Below are 15,223 nucleotides of genomic sequence, written 5' to 3' on the forward strand. Positions count from 1 at the left end.
ATTGTGGCCCTGCCCTACCCCCAGGGGTCATGGTTTGAACAAATTTGAATCTACACTACCTGAGGATGCTTCCATATAAATATGGCTCATCATGGCTTTGCTGTTCTTGAGAAGAAGATTTTTAAAGATTTTTCCTATATATTTCTATGTAAAACTTTGATCCTCCATTGTGGCCCCGCCCTACCCCCGGGGGTCATGATTTGAACAAACTTGAATCTACACTACCTGAGGATGCTTCCATATAAATATGGCTCATCATGGCTTTGCTGTTCTTGAGAAGAAGATTTTTAAAGATTTTTCCTATATATTTCTATGTAAAACTTTGATCCTCCATTGTGGCCCTGCCCTACCCCCGGGGGTCATGATTTGAACAAACTTGAATCTACACTACCTGAGGATGCTTCCACATGAGTTTCATCTTTCCTGGCCCTACGGTTCTTGAGAAGAAGATTTTTAAATGATGCCATTATTTTTTCACTAAACCCTAATTATCTCCCCTTGAAAGAGGGCGTGGCCCTTCATTTGAACAAACTTGAATCCCCTTTACCCAAGGATACTTTGTGGCAAGTTTGGTAGAAATTGGCCCAGTGGTTCTTGAGAAGAAGTCGAAAATGTGAAAAGTTTACAGACAGACGGACAGACAGACGGACGCCGGACAAAATGTGATCAGAAAAGCTCACTTGAGCTTTCAGCTCAGGTGAGCTAAAAAGCATTATCAAATCATATGTTTAATAATTCATTTGATGTGCAAAAACATTATTTGAAAATGATATCAAAATAAATAAAATCATATATCTTGGTACACAATGAAGTAGTCTTTCACATCTAAGTCCATTCATAAAAACTTCTTTAAATACTCTATACTTCTTTCAACATCAGCCTCCTTTGTATTTTCTTCACATCATCTGCGATCTGCAATATATTTTCATATAAAATTGTTATTTGATGTAAGAATTGTATGCTTGAATATTATTTAGAAATCTTACAAGATCACTCAATGTCCTTTCATGTACCAATATCAGTGATTATAATTAGTTTCAGTCTTTAAATTTAATGACATGAAATCTGAATAATGAACATTACATAGTAAGATTTTAAGCCAGATTAATATTAAAGCGGGTAAGATTGAGAATATGACCATCTTGTACATGTAGAACACTGCTTTTAGTTGAGTGAATTGGAGAGAAATGTGCTCTGGACAAGGATATTATGAATCTTTTTTTTTCTTATTGACATTTGACCTAGAAATTTTGTTAAAGATCACTAAAAACCCTTCATCCCATGGCACACAAGCAAGATCATACCAAGGGAGAAAAATTATGCTCTGGACAAGGACTTTAAATAAAGATATATAGTGTGTTTTGATACTGACCTTTGACCTTGATAATTGGTCCAAGGTCACTTTTTACCCTCCATCCACAGGCACTCTATGAGTTAAATTTGAGTGAGATTGGGCTAAGAGGAGAAAAAATATACTCAGGACAAGTGATATCAGATGGACAGACAGATCATCTCATGGCATCTGCAGAACAGGACCCTAAAAAAACAATGCACATACATGTTAAGCTATATCCATTCAAGTCAATATGAATTCATCATATGTTGCATTGCATACACATGTTTTAATCATGTTTAATACCTTATGAATAATTTCATATTGCATGTACACTCAGTTTACATACAAATAATCTAAATTTCATCAAAAACGACCAACATATCAGCCATTCAAGATTTAGCTAATCAACTTTCAGTACAAGTTCTATATGCTATATCATATGTACAGACACATACTAGTATTATTTACCTGCATTCTAAATCTTGTTTTATGTCATTGAAAATTAAGGCGATAGCCATTACCGATAACCAGTTTTTACCCCCAATTTACATACATGAATGTTGTAATGTTTGTTCAAAACTTCTCATTTATAAATATTATCTTATAGTATATTTAGTTAACATATACCTACAGTTAAAGCTTCAAAGTGTTTCATTGAATATTTTAGAAATTACAGTCATCAAAATACTGACCAGCCAAAAATCAGGCCAAAAATAAAATTAGCTTTGTTTGGCGTTGCCGGCCGACCCGCATAAATCGGTGCGGTCCGGAGAAATTTTATCAACGAATATAGTTCATATTTTTTTTTAACGCAGTAAAATTTATCCGGATTTTGGTCTGTGTATGTTTGATTAATATATAGGATATGGAAGAAAAATCATGTAAACGCTTGACTGATAGATCAGTTATGATTTAAAAATAAGCGTCTCTTCGATGTTGAATACGCATCACGAATCCAAGCATGGCCGCCGAAGGCGAAGGCGGTTTTTTAAAACGTAAACTTGGTATAGCAGAACTTGCAGATGGAATTACTCTATGCAGTACTGTGTTTCATAATAGCAAAACTATTATGACTAATCGGATTTACCAGTTTGAATCAGAAATCTCGTGGTATGGTGTCCTCGGCGATTTGCTAGATGAAACAGACATTAGACTCGGTAAGGGTGACACAGTATCCATCAATTTACGAGCCAAAAACTCTATAGAAATTTTCCACCCAGATCCAAATGAAAATATCGAAGTTGCCTACAATTTCGATAAATCGCTGAAGTATGTCACGTTTAAAATAAAGTCATGTCATAATCCAGAGATTGAGAAAGACAAAGGTTTATCCATTGGGCCAAGAGATGCCTTTAAAGTCATGATGCAGAATGATACAATACAACAAAAACCAAAGAAAAGAGACCAAGGTGGCATTAGATTCACAGGTACAAAAATCTCATTTTGTATAGCATATTTTTATTCACAGATAAAAGGATCTTAAGATTTGAAATTTATGTTTTATAAGTTCCTACATTGTATTAAACCAGTTTTTTATATATATTTTTTTTGTTTCTAAAAACATTTAATAAATTCTAATTTCAGCCAAAGATAAATTGTACAATGATTTAGTGAGTGAAATGATATCTGAAGAAGTTTGTTTTCCAAATGTCATGTCTTCAACAACCATCTCTAAGCATATCGGCACTATCGTTAATGTTTTATGGTACATAGATGGGAGTAAGGAGAAAATAAGTATAAGATGCCGGCCAAACAACAATATTCTTTTCCCAAAGAGGTAAAGCATATATTTTGATGTCATTGTATCTACTAGTACTAACATATAAAATATAATTTTTTATAATATCTATGTAGGATGTAACAGTGATTTTGGAAAACTTTCAAAGCAGAACTAGATTGATTTATTGTATTTACTTGTAATTTAAGATTTTTAGAGAACTACAATGGCTACAATGATTGGAAAAAGCACAAAAAAGCAGCTCCGAAGATGACATCAGAGATATTGAAATTGCACAGTTCAGCATTGTTTGACATTGTTGCCATGCCATTCACATCATCTTGGGGGAATTTCAAAAATGATTTACAGCATCTTTCACTATGCCTCAACTCTTATGCTGTTGATTATTTGGACAAGGCTAACAAGGACCAACAGGAACGGCAGTTGTTGGATCGCCCCATCAGACAGGTTGGGCAGGATACATATTTAAGCTACATACCAGCAGCAGAAGAGGTTGATAACAAGTATGCTCTTCTTGACTTGGCCATATCAAAAGTAGGGATGTATGAATGTTTATACTTTGATGATGCCTTACATGTAGAGGAAAAATTTCGTTCAAGATTTGATAGATATAACTTTTTTTGGAACATTAAGCTGTCATCTCCAATCAATGTGTTGCAGTACACTCCTGGTGGCCAAAGTGGAAAGACTGTTTTTCTTTGGAAAATTCCTGAGGAAAGAGGAATCGGCATTATAATGAATGAAACAATGAAGGTTGTGAATGAATTGAAACCTAGATTACATGAATATCACACTAGATATATGCGAAGAGATTTTGCAAAGAAATATTGTAATCTTAATGCTGTTAATATTCCAAAGCATATTTTACGTGCAATGTATGCAGAGTTGACTGGAGATGCAACTGCAGACCAGAACCCTTGCCTGGATGAAAGAGTCCGACAGGCTGTACTTGCAGAGGACCCTGACCTTGTGTTGGATTTGAGACACTATAATAAAGGTAGACCTGGAGACACATTTGATACATTCTTTGAAGTCTTGAAAGCTAAAATAGAAGAAATATCTGCGGCTGATGAGCGTCGACATGGAGTTGAACATTTTGCAAAGTACATATCAGTTAAAGACCTCATTGAAGACGTCAAGACCGAGTTAAATGCAGATGTTCCTGTACCAAGTGAATCAACAGTCTTATTCTCATTTACACCAAAGAACTCTTACTTGAACTCGGCTAAATTATATTCTGCTAGAGTGCCACTACAGTTCAAAGTTCAAACGAGGCAGTTGAGGCTCTCACATCAAGATGACCACTTTTGTGCTGCCCAGTACAAATACATGCGGCACTATGCTGTTAAATTCAGAGACAGTGTAACATTTTTGAGTGTTGATGATAAGTCCAAGATAGATATTGGAGAACCTGGGCAAATGATCTCCACAGGAGTACGTGGAAAGAAAAGCATAGTACCTACAGGGTCCAGTTTAAGTTCCTTAGACCATGACGTTTCAAGCAAGGGTTCTTTGACACCCTCTGTGTGTTTGAAAGTAGAAATACCTGAAGACAAGGATGGATCCTTTTATCAGGGCAAAGTAAATGTTACTTACAAAGATTCTGTTTTTCAGCCATCAAGCCCATGGCGACATGCAGCAGAAATGCAGAAAATCTTACAAAGAGATGAGAATATAAAGCCAGTTTTAATGATTTTTAGTGATGGAGGGCCAGACCATAGACTTACATATCATTCAGTGAAATTATCTCTGATTATTCTCTTCAAAAACCTAGATTTGGATCTCCTTATAGCAGGACGGACAGCCCCAGGTCATTCTTGGCTCAACCCAGTGGAAAGAATAATGTCTACTTTGAATATTGCCCTGCAGAATGTGGCCCTGTCCCGCGCAGAATGCACTGCTGACCAAGAACAAGTTTTAAAGAGTGCTAATTCAATGGCAGAAATTCGCAGAAAGGCTGAGAAGGTTCCAGGATTGAAGGATGCTTGGGTCCATTCTCTTCAGCCTATAATCAATCTTCTTGAAGGGAGAACACAAAAACTGTCTTTGAAAGATGTGCCATTCAATTGTATGGAGGCCTCATCATCAGAAGACGTTCTTTCTGTGGAAAGACAAGTGAAGCAGGATATTGACCATACCATAGAGCTGGGAAAATACCAAATGAAAGATTTGGGCAGGAAAAGAGGTACTTTAATTTCTTTACTGTTGACTCATAGTACATTTATTACTTGTGTTCGAGCAGAATAGACTCATAAATACCTTTTCTACTGCAATGTTAGTTGATATTTTAAAAATAAAAAACATCTTAATTTCAATGTATGATATATCCCTGGCAGTATACAAGTATTTTAAACTTTTTTCAGACTATCAGAAATTCTTGGCAGACCACTGTATTCAACGGCAGTATTTATTCCAAATTCGAAAATGCCAAAATGCAGAATGCTGTAGACCAAGACGATCCAATTTGGATTTGCCCATTATGCCTGATCCAGTACTATGTGCTGACAAGCAGCATTACAGAAAGCTTGAGGACCTGCTTGGCCAATCCACAACAGATGAAGATAGACCTTCATTTACCAATCAAACAGCAACAGCTGTTGCAGAAACATTGCAGGTAAAAAAAACAACAAAGAAATCAGAGATGAATGGAATTCATACTTTGATAATATATTTTAAAAATAATAACAATTTTTAAAGTTTTTTAAACAAATCAAAAAATTAATGTTCAGTGTCATTTTACTTTTTGAAAGGGAGCCAAAACTAGTGATCTGACTGGACAGAATGTCAGAAAAATTGTGAATTGTGTTGAATGTGGTAAGCCTAGGTGCATTTATGCCAGAAAGCAGTTGTCAGTAAGGGATGGACGAGCCCTCGCAAGACTTCTTGAGAAACATGATTATACTTGCGGATCACTTATTACCCCAGATGGTATTTCTTCTTTTCTTTGCAAATTTTACCCTTAACTGAAAACCATCCACAGTGGCAAATATAAAATTAATAAAAAAAACTTCAGTTGATCAGTCAGGGGTGAGACTGAAATCCGTCATTTTTAAAATGACGATTTTTAGTCATAAAATAAAATTTTTATTATGACTTAAACTCATCATTTTTAAGAAAATGACGAAAAACAGTCATAAAAATTTAGAGTGTTTCTAGAATACTGAGTTACCTCTCTTTGAAAAATGTTAGATCCACCAACCGAAAAAAGGACCGTAAACCGTAAACAAACTTCATATCTCTAATACAGTTGACTACAATACTGGTTATGTTGACAGTACAAATTTCCCAAGCAAAAATAAGAGTGGAAGAGTTATTTGTCAATTTATTTGCATTAAATAGGAAAGAAGACGAAAATGACGATATTCCGTCTTTTTTCAAAATGGAGGGTCTGGGCGCACTGAAATATCTCGCTTGTTTTACGGGGCGCACTACTTTTTTATGGCTTTAACTTTTTGTAGAGACTTTTCTCTACAAGTACGTATTCTTCCAGACGGTGTACTATATGTTTTTATAGGGCTAAAAGCCATGTAAAAATGGCGAATTAGTTCTACCAAAATTTGACATTTTACCGCTAAATAATAACTTTCACCTTCCATGTTGATGTTCTAACGCACGTGGTCGGCAGTAATTAGTGACCCGGATGAAATGAAACTTGCGTAAACACTCTTCTTTCAGCGGTGAATTCAAAGTTCGCTTTTATGTAACCAGGATAGAAGAATTAAGTTGAAAAAGAAAATATGACGATAGTAAGTCATATTGACAAAAATGACGAAAATATGCACTTAGTAAATATGACGATTATCCATCATTTTTCAGAAATGACGGATTTCAGTCTCACCCCTGACTGTTGATATTAGAATCTTGAGTACATTAACCATTAGGGTGTCTTTGTTGTTTTTTATGTCATTTTCTCTTTAATTTAGGAGATGCTTTGCAAGGCACAATTTTCATACGACTCCAGATGAACTGCAGTTCAACAATAGAATTCCCTTATTACTCTACAGAAAAGTGTCAGACTAGAAAGGATTTGTGTTGTTATTGTGCAGCTGAAGGAGCTGAAAAGGACAGGGAGTCATTGAAAGCATATAGAGTGGTACTGCCAGTATGTAGAGATTGTAAATTATTTGGCAGAGAACCACCTAAGAGAAACCCAATCAGAAATAAGTAAAATTTGTCAAGGGCAAGTTTACAGTCTACTGTGGACTTTTGGTGCTTGATTGATTTTAATTTTGTCAGTGTATTATTGTTCATATTTGTTTCGTTGTTAAATAACATTCTACATGTAGATCTCATGTACATGCACACTTGCAATATGTGCCTTTTTTTTAAATTGAACCATTTGAAAAAAAAATCTAGTCAGATTTACAAAAATAGAATTCTTTTATTGAACCTCATATTTTCTATAATTTTGTTTTATTTTCTACAATATTGTTATTTGATTTGTTTTGTATATTTATTAATTTTCATGTTAAAAATGTGGCAAATAAACTGATTTAATTTTCATGTCAAAAATATGGCAAATAAACTAAGTTATGTTTTGAAATAAATCAGAATTTTAAAAAAGTTTTTGTGAATATCAGTTTTAATAAATGTAATGGTAATGTCATTTTCTGCTCAGAAAGCAGGAATCAATTCTAGACTTGGTATCTTCTTGCTTCTTTCTTGTCATGGCCTGAAACTGTATTGGATGTCTGTATGACATTGTGTGAAATTTTCACTCTGTTTTGTTGTAGGAATTATTTTTACCTTAAATAACAAATAATATAACGCAATTGAATACCAGCATTGTTTTTTGTATCGAACCAAAAAAAAAAAATTTTTTCCTACCTACCGATCCAACTGCTTAAACACCAAGTCGGCAACGCCAAACCAACATTATTTTAATTGTGGCCTCAGTAAATTTTTATTTTTCATTTTTGTCTTGTTTCATTTAACAAATTTCAATGTTAGAAAGTTTTAGTAAGTTATAATATTTACTACTTTAGCATAGCCATACAGTTGAACTTTGGCATCTTGAATACCATATTTATGTCGAAGTAATTTGGAAGTATTCTTTAAATATTTTACTCCTGATATCTCGAATCCTCAAATACATGTATCACAAAATAATTTTAATTGAACTTTGAACCATGAGAAAAGGACTCTTAAACAAATATTCATTATTCTTAAAATAAAGTCTACAGGTTACAAAATTATAAGTTGCTCAACAATGATCATATCAATAATATCTGAAAGAGTTGATCATTTCCCCTTGGGGTGAAGGGGGGGGGGGGGAAGGGGGCTTCCTCTGTACAATTTAAAATATCCTTACTTTGTGTCAACCTTGCTTAAAGTTAGTGGTTCTTGAGAAGAAGTTGAAAATGTGAAAAGCTCACTGATGGATCGACAGTTTGATGGACAAAAGACAAAACAAAAGGTATCAGAAAAGTTCACTCGAGTTTTTAGCTCGGGTGAACTAAAATCCTCACTGCATGGTGTATATTGTGCTAGACATCATCCAGACAGAAAATTTTATAGAGAAGTGAAAAAGACTCCAAGCCATACAATTTCATAAGGCCAAACAAAAAAATATGTTTGTTTACTGTTACATGCTGAAATAAAATAGGGTTGGTAGGTAGATTAAGATGCATGTAAAAGTTAAACTGACGAATGTGCGACTTATAGATTTTTACAACGAAAAAAAATTTGGGTTGGCTATTAGATATTGGGTCGGGGGGGGGGGGGGGTTAACCGTAAACAAACATTTTTTTTTTTATTATGCCTAACCTGTTGTAGCTTGCAGCTGGTAGTTCAACATTCCAATTAAAATTGGAATCAAGTTCTTTTCTTTTAATGCAATTGTCATACATGCCTATTTATGATTGAATTTATTACCACTTACCACATGATCACATCTTGATTCATCATACATCTTTAGTTACTGGTTCTCCTTTAATGTCAATTTTCTTCTCTCTGAAAGAATATATTATGTACAGTTACTATTGCATTCTGATTTCACTTATAAGACCAACAATAAACAAGAGTCCTAGGGGCAACATTGCTCACCTGAGCACTTTGGGTAGGAAAAAGCATAAATCAGTTCTGTATTTAAAAGTTTAAATATAAAAGTGGTTCAGAGGGAGGGGGGGGGGGTTATGAATTCTATACTTTCGAAGGATGCTTTTGAATTAATATGATACATATTAGCACTGCTGTTCTTAAGAAGAAAATTTTTATTGATATATTCCTTTTCTTCCTTTTTACAGTAAAACTCGGTTATAATGAAGTCACTGGGACCTGTGAAATTACTTCGCTATATCCTTAATTTGTTATATCCATATAAGGAATTAGTAAAATTTATTTAGCTGGGGATCCAAGAAAACTTCGCTATATCCGTGAATTCACAATATCCGTGTTTGTACTGAGTTTTACTGTATAACTATGATCCCCTGTTATGGCCCCTTTATTCTCCTGGGGAGGGAGAGGGGAGTGTCATGATTTGAATAAATTGAATCTACATTACTTCAGGATGCTTTTATATTATTATGACCAATTTTGACTATATTGGTCTTGAGAAGAATTTTAAAGATCTTTCCTATGTATCAGTATTGTTAGTAAAATGTTGATCGCCGATTGTGGCCCCATCCTGCCCATGGGGGTCATGATTTGAACAAACTTGTATCTACACTGCCTGAAGATGCTTCCATATAAATATGACAAATCATGGCTTTGCTGTTCTTGAATAGAAGAAATTTCTAAAATTTTTCCTATGTACCTTGATCCTTCATTGTAGCCCCGTCCTACCCCGGGGGTCATCATTTGAACAAACTTGAATTTACACTAGCTGAGGATGTTTCAACATAAGTTTCATCTTTCCTGATACAGTGGTTCTAGTGAAGAGGATTTTCTCCTATGTATTCCTACGTAAAACTTGATCATCCATTGTGGCCCCACCCTACACCCGGGGGGGTCATGATTTAAACTTAATTTGAATCTACACTTCCTGAGGATGCTTCCAAATAAGTTTAATTTTTCCTGGCCCAGTGGTTCCAGAAAAGAAGATTTTAAATGATGCCATTAATTTTTCATTTATTTGTAATTATCTCCCCTCAGAAGAAGATATGGTCCTTCATTTAAATACAGTTGAATCCCCTTTACCCAAGGATACTTTGTAGCAAGTTTGATTGAAATTGGCCCTGTGGTTCTTGAGAAGAAGATTCAAATGTGAAAAGTTTAAGACAATGACAGCGACAGACAAATTTTGATCAGAAAAGCTCTTTTGAGCCATTGGCTCAGGTGAGCTATGACTGATTTGTTTGATGTACTCCAAAAGATCCATCAAAATCACCCCTACCCAATCATTTTTTTAAGTATTTTAATTTTACTTCATTTTTTTTTTTTGGTTTCAGGGAAATAAAGTTTGTTTCATTATAAAGTTGAGGTTTATAATTTCTCCAAGACACTTGTTTTAACGAGAGCAATAAATATTAAACCTGTCTAGCTGTCCAGTGTGTAATGAAACATGAAACATCAATAAATTTCTAATTCTGTGTTTTTGTATGACAAAAAATCAATTTGTTAGATACTGCCAAAAAAAAAATCTACCTACCTACTTACCTATTTTTCAAAATTTGGGTCGAGGTACACAGGGTTGTCCCTAAGAATAGAAATAGAAGGGGACATTTAAAACGTAGAAGGGGAACTGGGGTTCCTCCCTTACTGGGGAGTTTAGGAGGAATATCGAAATAACCGGGGGATTATTTACATCATTATAGTTGGGGAAATTCCTCGGCCCCCGGGTCTTAGAGACAACCCTGAGTACATCTGATCAAACAAAAGTATTTTTAATAATGGCCAAAACTTCAACAACTACCAGGGAGGAATAAAATAAACAAACAAAAATTTATCGTTATCATACAACATATATCAAACAAAAATTTCAAACAAATGAGGATTCACTTATTTTTACCATTAGGCTTCTATGATGTTGCGACCACCATCAATAACTGATGATTGTTACTCAGATGATTCATTTGCATTACTTGAAATACTATCAAAAGTGATCAATATTTGTACATCTTGTAGGCTTATTATTTGTAACATTTTCAGTAAATCTCTCAGCAGGTCACACATGAGAAATTTTGTCTTTTGAACAGTAATCCATTTCAATTTACAATCTATCTGTATCACTAGATTGTTAAACAGTTGTTATATTATTATAGACAGTACTTACAAACCAATACATTTTCCCTATACATATCATCATTATGCATATGAATAAGGGTTGTGTTATGACTTTGTAAGATGTATATGTACTCTAGTTACAGACCATCTATTTAAATTGTTCTAATGATTCTTCATAATTTCTAACTTTATCTGCCAAATAAAGGCGGCTTACAATCGTCAGAACTCTCTCTTTTAACTGTTTAAATTTCCATTGATGATGATGTCCTTCGTGAATAATCTGATAAGTTGAGATTGCGGACACTTTTTGTTTAAATATTGATGACTTAATCGTAATTAAGTAGGAGAAATAATTCATTTTTACCTTGTCGTTACATCATAAAAAGTTCAAGAAGTCCAAAAGTACAACAAGTTGCATTCCGAGAACACATGTATTCAAACCGGATATATGTTTGTCTGTATTAACAAAGTAACCATATTCGGTACAAACATTATTATCCGATTTAACAACGAAAAAAAATTTCATACACTTTTCATTTATTTACACAGAGAGAGAACTATTATAGTAAGCATTCATTTTCATTAAAAAAATCTACAAAGGCGAAACGTTAACATACAACATACAGCATGGAAAAAGACAAATGTGGTGCCATAGGGCCTAACTATACAAAGTCTACTATCTATACATCTATGATTGAACGTAAAACACTAAATATTGTATAATTCAAGTTTCTCTTTCCGTTTTTTCAATGTGTAAACCAACATATTTAAAACTTTGATATCAAACTTTTCAAAATGGCGTCAAAACGGTAGACAGACACCTCGGCCCAACGACACCTCGGCCCGTCACGCTTGACACCTCGGCCCTGACAGGTCGGCCCAAAATTATTGACACCTCGGCCCATACTAAAGACACCTCGGCCCAAGGAATTTTTTTTTAGAATAATTATCTGTATTCCCTATGGTAATATAAATGTAGGTATGTTTATAATGACGGTATGTATACGATAAACGGGCAAATAATTTCAGAATTTTTGAACGAACGACAGCATAGATGTCAGCTGCTGTATTTATTGAGTGGGAGATAGGAGATCTATTTATTAATATATTCGATCAGTGCATATTATCTATTCAAGATATATTACTAAAGTCAGGTACTCTTCACACAATTGCTCCGACGAAAATAGTTCCATTCATGATCAGTAGATACAAGATTACAACAAATGTTAAGAATAATGATGTATATTTAATACGTTAAAGAAAACAAAATTAACGTATAAAGATTTTAAGAAAATCATCTTTTCCCCGGAAAAGCAAATAAAAAGTTTTCATATTCCTACGCTCGCTGCCTCCTCAGTCTTTTTCCCGAAAATATATAGGTCATACTTCGATTGATAATGATAAATCTTTTCACCAGTTATATTACTGTCATTATTATTGTTCGTTCATTGCCTTATAATTTCTTTTGAATGGATATATGTTAATCATTAACTGTGTGTTTTTTTTTTCTCTCTTTTAATGAATAACGGAATGGTTATTATGGTTAAACACCTGCAATCGTAACCTCTCGGCAAAGCAAGGTAATGTTCCGAGCTCGTCTGAAAGGATCTTCGCACGTGTGTAGACCTAGGCTATTTGGTCTTGCAAGCACAGGTGTGTGCACCGTTTGCTAGAGACGCTTAGATCACGTAGACTGGGTATCAGTATTTGCTACGGAAATGAAGAAGTTTAGAACTATACACCAGTTTCATAAGAAGTGCAGGTTTTTTACTCAAGCCGTAAATTGGGCTAGAGGGGCTGAGTTATATAAAACGAGACTAGGTCATCGATCTACTCAGTTTAAAAACACGAAAATATACTAAGTTTATCTTCAAAACATCTGTATATTCAAAATCTATATTAAGTGTTAAATGTCGGATTCTATCCTATGACGAAGGAATATTCAGTGATGCTCCATAGCCGCAACCGATCTCGCGCTTTCCTTTGCGTTTAACAACGGCCGTCAATGCATCTCTGGACAAGTTCATTGATTACAAGTTCATTCGTTCTAAAAGGTGACATGTTGACCATCTTTAACATCTGCCTATACTATGGGTGATAGTAATTTAATAGCACAAAATTAAAAAATAAATTAAAATCTATCCTTGATAGATCTATAGTTTTGCTATTTAAAAAAAATGGGTTATCTTTGATAATCCATAACGGCTTGAACTTGATTTGAATTTTTTTTTTTTTTTTTACAGAAGATTATATCATTGGAAAGTTAGATGGTACACATGTAGCACAGGCCCATATAGTACGCGGGATTTTTTTCGGAGCTCCCCCCCCCCCCCTTCACTTTGAAAACGTTGCTACAGGCCTGTAACATGCTATTTGGTTTAAATATTCCTGAAAATGAACGAGGTGTTAAATACATTTTTAAAATTATACGATTAATTATATTTAGTCTATGTTCTATGTGAAATTAAAACTATTTTTAGCGACTTTGTGATAGTCACTACATGCATCTACATCTAACGTTATATATGAACATGCAGTTTGTTTCCTAGTACATGCATATTTTATTCAACAAAAGATGTTGAAACTCAGTAGCCTAAATATTTTGTCGTTTTAGGATATTTATGGCACTTTTATTATGACTTTCTACAGCTTGAGTATCTCTGACGTTTTGTCAGTAAATACTTGTTTTTTTTTTATTAGAAATCATCTGAGCACAATGAAAATTCAAATAAATTAAAAGTCGAATATCTTGGATATGGGGTAACCCATATCTATTCTTGTTTATGTATTTTGTTGCTTATGAAAATGCAACTTTATTCATTTCATAATATTTAGAATTCTTTTACTTAAAAATCACTTTGTAGTAGGGTCGTATTGTACACTTAACTATATATAATAATTATATGTATAAACCAGTGCACTGTAGCATATGTCCTGGGGTATTCTGTCCTAATCAATAAGATGTCTTAATTGATTCTTTTTTTTTTTTAATTTATAAACTAAACTTAACCTTACACAGATAGAAGTTACGTTAACCTGATAGATCTTTGCGTAACATAGAGCATAATGGATATATTTCCCTAAACAAACCAAGGAAGATATGTGGTTTGTACCCAACAATTGGATTAATTTAGCCTGCTCGTAATTAACTCCTCATTGTCACCACCCCCTATGACACGCGCTTGAGACTTCGAAGGATGCGCTGCGTATTCTTGTTTGTTTAACGATTAGCACTATGTGATGGACAATTTTTTTTTAATTACCGTCAATTTACTCTCGGAAGATTATTCAATTATTTTCTTTTTAATATATTCGATCAGTGCATATTATCTATTCAAGATATATTACTAAAGTCAGGTACTCTTCACACAATTGCTCCGACGAAAATAGTTCCATTCATGATCAGTAGATACAAGATTACAACAAATGTTAAGAATAATGATGTATATTTAATACGTTAAAGAAAACAAAATTAACGTATAAAGATTTTAAGAAAATCATCTTTTCCCCGGAAAAGCAAATAAAAAGTTTTCATATTCCTACGCTCGCTGCCTCCTCAGTCTTTTTCCCGAAAATATATAGGTCATACTTCGATTGATAATGATAAATCTTTTCACCAGTTATATTACTGTCATTATTATTGTTCGTTCATTGCCTTATAATTTCTTTTGAATGGATATATGTTAATCATTAACTGTGTGTTTTTTTTTCTCTCTTTTAATGAATAACGGAATGGTTATTATGGTTAAACACCTGCAATCGTAACCTCTCGGCAAAGCAAGGTAATGTTCCGAGCTCGTCTGAAAGGATCTTCGCACGTGTGTAGACCTAGGCTATTTGGTCTTGCAAGCACAGGTGTGTGCACCGTTTGCTAGAGACGCTTAGATCACGTAGACTGGGTATCAGTATTTGCTACGGAAATGAAGAAGTTTAGAACTATACACCAGTTTCATAAGAAGTGCAGGTTTTTTACTCAAGCCGTAAAT

The 15,223-nt window shown here is 34.1% G+C and overlaps 1 long non-coding RNA gene across 1 annotated transcript; it reads right to left on the bottom strand.

The window, feature by feature from the left end:
- Positions 1–712: 712 nt before the first annotated feature.
- LOC133178794 (uncharacterized) lies at positions 713–11,626 on the bottom strand. Its single transcript, XR_009720031.1, has 4 exons — positions 11,602–11,626; positions 8,956–9,026; positions 1,373–1,537; positions 713–912 (listed from the first exon to the last, which is right to left on the bottom strand). It is a non-coding gene; the product is annotated as an uncharacterized LOC133178794 (long non-coding RNA).
- Between the last annotated feature and the right edge of the window lie 3,597 nt (positions 11,627–15,223).

The sequence above is a fragment of the Saccostrea echinata genome, unplaced genomic scaffold (assembly GCF_033153115.1).
Source record: "Saccostrea echinata isolate AGI-Se365-2 ecotype Australia unplaced genomic scaffold, CSIRO_AGI_Sech_v1 ptg000003l, whole genome shotgun sequence".
Taxonomy (NCBI): Eukaryota; Metazoa; Mollusca; class Bivalvia; order Ostreida; family Ostreidae; genus Saccostrea; species Saccostrea echinata.